Genomic DNA, 7,653 nt, shown 5'->3' on the forward strand with positions numbered 1-7,653 from the left:
TGAGATCCTGTACCTCAGATTGTAGAACCTTTGTCAGTGTCAGCCATGTGGATGAGTCACGGCCATTGCTTGGCCAATGTGCTCTCTGTGAAAGTCTGAGCGAATGTTTTTTCTCCATTTAACTCTCCTTATGCACAGTACATGATCGATCACTTTCCTCTTTGGCCCCATAATCTCCTTGATCAGAAAATTTGGGACACTACCGAGTTACATGATGTTACAATAGAAGCCCTCCTTTTTCTCTAATTTTGGTCTGCAAACTTAGGTTGCTAACATTCCAGAAGACAACCTTGTTGTTATTATTGAACAACTTAGGCTGTTAAGCTTAACCTCCCTATCTGTCTGCATATCAATCATTTTAGGCATGATGTGGATCAGGTATTTTTCATCAAGTATTGATATGCTGAACTTTAAGTCCCTACAGAATATGATAAATAAGGTTTAAAAATTAGAATATATTTTAAAAATAAGCATAAAGAATTATATACTTCTCATGTTTGCACATAAGTCCAAAATTCTCACCATATACAACCTTGAAGCAGTACTGTCCCACAATATTCCTTTTCCTGTCTCTTGCTTTCCTTCACCACCCCCTTCTTCTTGAACAACCATCTGCCTGAGAGACATCATAGCAGCAACTGGCATGTCATGACAAGCAGCCCATGTTCAGTAGACCAGAATGACATGTCTTACTAGTTTGATTGGAAACTGTCTCATTGCTATTTGTTTATCTATAAAATTATGGGGAAAAATAACTAAATAGCAAAAAAAAGGCAATCTCAATCTTCTAGCCTACCCAGAACAAATTCAAGAGACAAAGAAATGCAAGAATTTGGAAATTGCACCCCTAGCAACTCTAAAATGATAGCAAGTGGAGTAAAGAAGCAAGGCCACTAGCCTAAAGAAGAAATAAGATCAGAAGTAATCTCTTGGGTCCAAAAAGAAATGATAGCAATCAAGGGCTGGCCAAATAGCTCAGCATTTTAAGTGCCTGCTTATGCAGATGCAGGGGTGAGGTGTTTGATCCCCACTTTTGCTGTGCTGGTCCCTTCCCCGGGGCCCAGTGAGCTCATGTTTGAGACTTGACATGGTGGCGTGTGCCTGTAATCACAGCATTTGGGAGGCTGAAAACAGGAGAATCACTGTGAGTCTGATCTATGCACTGAGACCCTGTAGACCCTGTAGAGTCTGTCTTAAATAGAAAAAAAAAGTAAAAGAAAAGAAAAGAAATTATAACAATCATGAAAGAATTGCTTAGCATAGCTAAAGAAAGCACAGATTTAAAAAAATAGAGAATACGAAAATGATGCAAACACTGAATGAACAATACAGGAAAGAATTAGAATGTATGAAATAGATTCAAACAGATATCCAGGAAATTAAAAACTAAATTGAAAGCTGCCAAAATTGCTTGAATAAAACTGAAGATAGACTTTCAGACCTCAAAGACAGTGTGTTTCAGGTAATGAGTGTAAAATATAAGATCTCTTAAAACTAACAAAGAAGCAGGAAATAATTCAACAGCTGTGAGATGATGCAAAGAAAAATAATATAAGAATAATAGGTGTCAATGAAGTGGTGGGAGACAGCACAAAGGACATAAAAAGACTATTTGCAGAAGTACTAGCAGAAAAATTTCCAAACATGACAAAAGAAACTGACATAAAGATAAGTGAGGCATATAGAACTCCATACAGCCAGAATCACAATGAGTCTACACATAGATACATAATAATCAGGATCTCAGTAATTCAACAACAAAAAAATTGAACATTAAGATCTGGTAGAGAGAAGAAACAGACCACCTACAATGGAAAGCACATCAGAATCATAGCAGATTGCTTAACAAAAACCAGCAAATCAAGAAGAGCTTGGAGTAAAGTATTTCAGGTACTGAAGGAAAATAACTTCCAACCCAGATTGATGTACCCTGCAAAACAATCTATCTAATTCAATGGCAAAATAAGATCCTTCCTTGACAAAGAACAATTGAAGATTTTTATGACCACCAAATCAACACTACAAAAGTACTGATATTCTAGAAAAAACCCCTGAGGTGACCACAGCTTTAAGAACAAAAGAAAGGAACCATCAAGTAGAATAAGTAGATAAAAAGAAGGAAAAATTGCAGAACCTATAAGAGGAAAATAACATGACAAAGATAAGCTAATACTTCTCAGTTACAGCCATCAGTGAAAACAGTTTAAATTCACCAATCAAAAGAAACAGACTAGTAAAGTGGATTATTAAGCAAAATCCAAAAATATACTGCATACAAGAAACACATTTAACTCGAAAGGAAATTCATAGGCTAAAAGTCAAAAGATTGAAAACAATCTTCCATGCCACAGGAAATCAGAAAAAAGCATGATAGCTATCCTGGTTGCTGACAATATGAACTTCCAACAATCATCATCCAAAGTGATAAAGAAGATCACTGCATACTTGGTAAGGGAAAATTGCAAGAGGAAGAGACAGTAATTATAAATATATATTCACTCATTGTAACAGCACCCTTCTACATAAGACAAATTTTAACAGACATGAAAAATCAAATGGACAATGATGCATTAATAACGAGGGAGTTTAACACATGACTATCACAAAGAGAAAGATTAACCAGGCAAAAAGTCAGCAAAGAAATAACAGAACTAAACATACCTTGTGAAGAAATTGACTTGGTAGACCTTTACAGAGTATTTCAACCACCAACCACAAAATATGCATTCTTCTCAGTTGCACATGGGACATTTTCCAAAATAGACCATATACTAGCACACAGAGAATGTTTACGTAAAAGCAAGGGAATTGAAATTATCTCATGCATACTATCTGATCACAATACAATAAAACTGAAAATTATTGACAAAAGAAGCTACAAAACACCATGAAGATATGGAAATTAAGTAACAACATCCTAAACAACCAGTGGGTCACAGATAAAATTAAAGACGAAATTAAAAATTATTTGCAATCAAATGAAAATACAGATACAACTTACTGAAACTTGTGGAATGCAATGAAAGCTGTGTTATCAGAAAAATTTATAGTGGTAAATGTGCATATTAGGAAAACAGAACAAATCCAAACAAATGGTCTTATGCTGCACCTCAAGCTCCTAGAAAAAGAAGAGGAAGTCAAGCCCAAAGCACAAAGAAGACAGGAAATTATAAAGGTTAGAGCTAAAGTTAATGCATGGGAGACAAAGAAAACAATACAAAGAATAAAGGAATCAAAGAGTTGTTTCTTTGAAAGAATAAATAAAATTGATAAACCTCCATCAACCTAATCAAAAAAAGGAAACAAAAACCACAAACTCATGTAATAAAGAAGAAAAGGGTGAAATCACTACAGACCCTAAAAGAATTCAGAAGATCATCAGTACCTCCTTTCAAAATATTTACTCTCTCAAGATAGAAAACACAGAGGAGATGGACAGTTTCCTAGATACATATGAAATGCCAAAACTGAGTTACAAAGATATGCACACTCTGAATAACCCAATAATGAGAAATGAAATTTAAAACGTAATGAAAAACCTTCCAATAAAGAAAAGCTCAAGTCCCTATGGATTCACAGAAGAATTCTACAATAAATTTAGACAAGATTTAGTGACAACTTTTCTCAAACTCTTCAATGAAATAGAAAGGAAAGCAACTCTCCCAAACTTATTCCTGGAGGCAAGTATTACTATGATTCCAAAACCAGAGAAAGATTCAACTCAAAAAGAGAACTACAGGCCAATATCTCTAATGAATATAGATGCAAAAATCCTCAGTAAAATAGTAGCAAAGAGAATGCAGCAAATCGTCAAGAAGATTATGCATCATGACCAAGTGAATTTCATTCCAGGAATGCAGGAATGGTTTAACATATGGAAATCCATAAATGTAATACACCACATTGATAGAACCAAGAACAAGCACCGTATGATTATCTAAATAGGTGAAGAAAAAGCTTTTGACAAAGTTCAACACTCATTCATGATAAAAACTCTACAGAGAATTGCATTAGATGGTCTATATCTCAACCTGATAAAAGCCATCTTTGAGAAACTTACTGCCAACATCATACTAAATGGGCAAAAACTGAAGATCTTCACTTTAAAATCAGGAACAAGACAAGGGTGTGCACTGTCTCTATTATTCAGTATAGTTCTGGAAACATTAACCAGAGCAATTAGACAAGAGAGAGAAATAAAAGGAATAAGGATTGGAAAAGAAGAAATGAAATTATCTTATTTGAAGATGACATGATACTCTACATAGAAGACCCCAAAAAGTCCACCAAGAGCCTTGTAGATTTAATCACCAAATTCAGCAATGTAGCAGGATACAAAGTCAACACCCAAAAATAAGTAACATTTTTGTACACAAAGAATGAACACACTGAGATAGAAATTAGGGAAACCATGCCTTTGATAATAATATAAAAAATACTTAGGAATCAATCTCACAAAGGATGTAAAAGATGTATTCAGTTGAAAATTATGGTATTCTGTGAAAAGAGATTGAAGAGGATTTGAGAAAATGGAAAAATATTCCATGTTCCTGGGTAGGAACAACCAACATTATGACAATGGCCATACTCCCCAAATCATTATACAGATTCAATGAAATCTTGATTAAAATACCACTAGTATACCTCACAGAGCTAGAGACAACTTTCCTCAAATTCATTTGGAACCAGAAGAGACCCAGAATATCAAAAGCAACCCTGGGAAACAAAGGAAAGGCAGGAGGTATCACAATCCCTGATCTGAAACTATACTATAAAGTTACTGTGATAAAATCAGCATGGTGCTGACATAGAGACAGACCTGAGGATCAATGGAACAGATTACAAGATGCAGACACAACTGGAAACACACTCTGTCACCTTATCTTTGATAAAGGGGCCAAATACGCTCACTGGAAGAAAGACAGCCTCTTTAATAAATGGTGCTGGAAAAACTAGCTTTCCAGATGCCAGAGGCTAAAAGTAGACCCATGCCTATCACCATGCACAAAGCTACAGTCAAAATGGATCAAATATTTAAATGTTAAAACAGAAACACTAAATCTTTGGAGAAAAATGTAGGTAGAAATCTTAAAGACATAGGGGTAGATAGTTCATGAACAAAACCCAAACTGCATGGGAAATACTTGAAAGAATCAACAACTGGGATCTCATCTTTTTGAAAAATTTCTGCACTTCATAGCAAATCTCCAACAGAGTAAAATGAAATCCACCAAACTGTAGAAAAATTATAGCTGACTGTCTTTCTGACAAAGGCCTTCTATCTAGAAAATATAGAGAAGTAAAAAAAAAAATCAGGTACCTCAAATCAAAAGACCCAATCAAAAAATGGATTATCTGAGATGAATATGCACTTTTCAGAGGAAGAACTACAAATGGCAAGTAAATATATGAAAAAATGTTCAACATCATTGGTCGTTCTAGAAATGAAAATTAAACCCACACTGAGATTCCATCTCACCCAAGAAAGAATGGCTAACATCAAGAAGTTCAGCCAATAACAAATGCTGGGGGAGCTGTGAAGAAAAAGGAGACTTTGCCACTGTTGGTGGGAGTGCAGACTGGTACAACCACTATGAAATCAGTGTGGATGTTCCTTACAAAGCTAGGATTGGAGATCCCATTCAAGCCAGCTATTCCTCTCCTGGGTATTTCTCCAGAAGAGCAGAAAACCTCATAGCCCAGGGAAATATTTGCATGTTTGTAGCAGCACGATTTGTCATAGCTAAATCCTGTAAACAACCCAGATGCCTATCAAAAGAAGTTGTGGTATTTAAACACAATGGAGTATTATTCAGCTAAAAAACAGGATACATTTGAGTCCTTTGTGGTAAATGGATGCAAGTAGAGAATATACTCTTAAGTGAAATAAATCAGACCACATGTAGAAAGATTGTATTGTCTCCTTAATGTGAAAACCTGAAAGAGAAAAATAGAATCTCAAGGGTACAATAGATACTGGGAAAAGGGAATGAACTTATTCAAAAGGAAAGAGTTACTGAGTTGAGGAAAAGGACAGGAGGGGGAATGGAGGAAAGAGATTTATCTATGTATGTAAGCAGGATGGTTTGGACAGCTGTACTGTGCATTTCTGCTGGCCTATGGAAAGAGGCAGTTAGTGCTTTAATTTGTTTTGTCTCCTGTTTTCAGTTGCTTGTACTCTATGTCTTCTTAATTTCTTGTACATTTCTCGTTTTCTTTCTTCTTCCTATTTTGCATGCATGTATCTGGTAATATGAATAACTGGTTGGAAGACAACACTGTTTATTACAACAAATACTGTGAAATTCATGTTACTTTGTTAAGTGAAATTCTGTATCATTGTAATTTTTTGTTTTAATTCTAATTTGTATGTTCTTTAAAAAATAAAAAAAAGTTAAAAAAGGAACACTTTGTAGATGTCTATTAAGTCCATTTGTTCAAAGATTTCGTTCAACTCTGATATTTCTCTGCTGAGTTTTTGGTCTAATTTCTATGTTTGTTTGAGAGAATGGGATACTGAAGTCCTCTTTACTACTGTGTTGCCATTATGCTATTTTTCATGTCTGTTAGTATTTGTTTTATGTAGTTGGGTGTCCAAATATTTGCTATATTTATATTTATGAGTGTTATCTCTTCCTATTGAATTGTTTCATTCTGCTCAATCTTGGATTGAAATCCACATTGTCTATAGATATGATAATTACTGTTGTTTTTTTCCCCAGTTTCTTATTGCATGGAACATTATTTTCCATCATTTGACTTTCAGTCTATGTATTCCTTTATGGGTTAAATATTTTTCTCGTATGTAGCATATTGTTGGGTCTTGTTTCTTGGTTCATTCCGCTAGTCTATTTCTTTTGACTGGTAAATTGAGACCATTCACATTGATGATTATAACTCATAGGCTAGGTATTGACTTGTTATATTGTTTTCCTGTTTGTTTCATTTCTTCCCTTCTATTTGCTTGCTTATCTTACCTAGTGGATTCATTCTATTAGGCTTTTAGTACTGTTATCTTCATTGTCTCTTTCTAGGATATAATTGAGAACTTTTTGGAGTGCTGACTGGTGATCATGAATTTCTTTATGTGTGGTTTTTTTTTTTGTTTTTGTTTTTGTTTTTTTTGGTACCTGGAATTGAACCAGGGCCTGGAGCTTGCCCAGCAGGTGCTGTGCTGTTGAGCTGCATCCCCAGCCCAAGTGCTGTTTTTTTTCCATTTGTTTTCTGTTCTGAAGCTTGAAAACTGATTTTGTTAGAAAGCTGTATTGCTAGTCTTGAGATATCTTTAGGCAATGGCTACTCCTTAGAGAGATCTTTTAGGCATACTGGCCTGCCTTCAGGTCTGTCCCAGGATCCAACCACCTGTGTTTATTAGGGAGGAGAGGTTGAAGCCTATTTGGCTCAGTACTCATTTGAGTAGTGATTATTTATTTATTTATTTATTTACTGGTACTGGGGTTGAACTGAGGACCTTGTGCTTACCAGGTAGGTGCTAATGCTGCTGAGCGATCTCTGTGGCCCAGTAGTGTTTATGATACTCAGGCAATCTAGATATTAACATACAGAGAAAGCAAGTTGATAGAAACAACTGTGTTACCATGGCTAAAGCATTAAACTCAGCAGCAACAACAACATCAAATACAAACTAGATAA

This window comes from Octodon degus, unplaced genomic scaffold (assembly GCF_000260255.1).
Source record: "Octodon degus isolate 3935 unplaced genomic scaffold, OctDeg1.0 scaffold00345, whole genome shotgun sequence".
NCBI lineage: Eukaryota > Metazoa > Chordata > Mammalia > Rodentia > Octodontidae > Octodon > Octodon degus.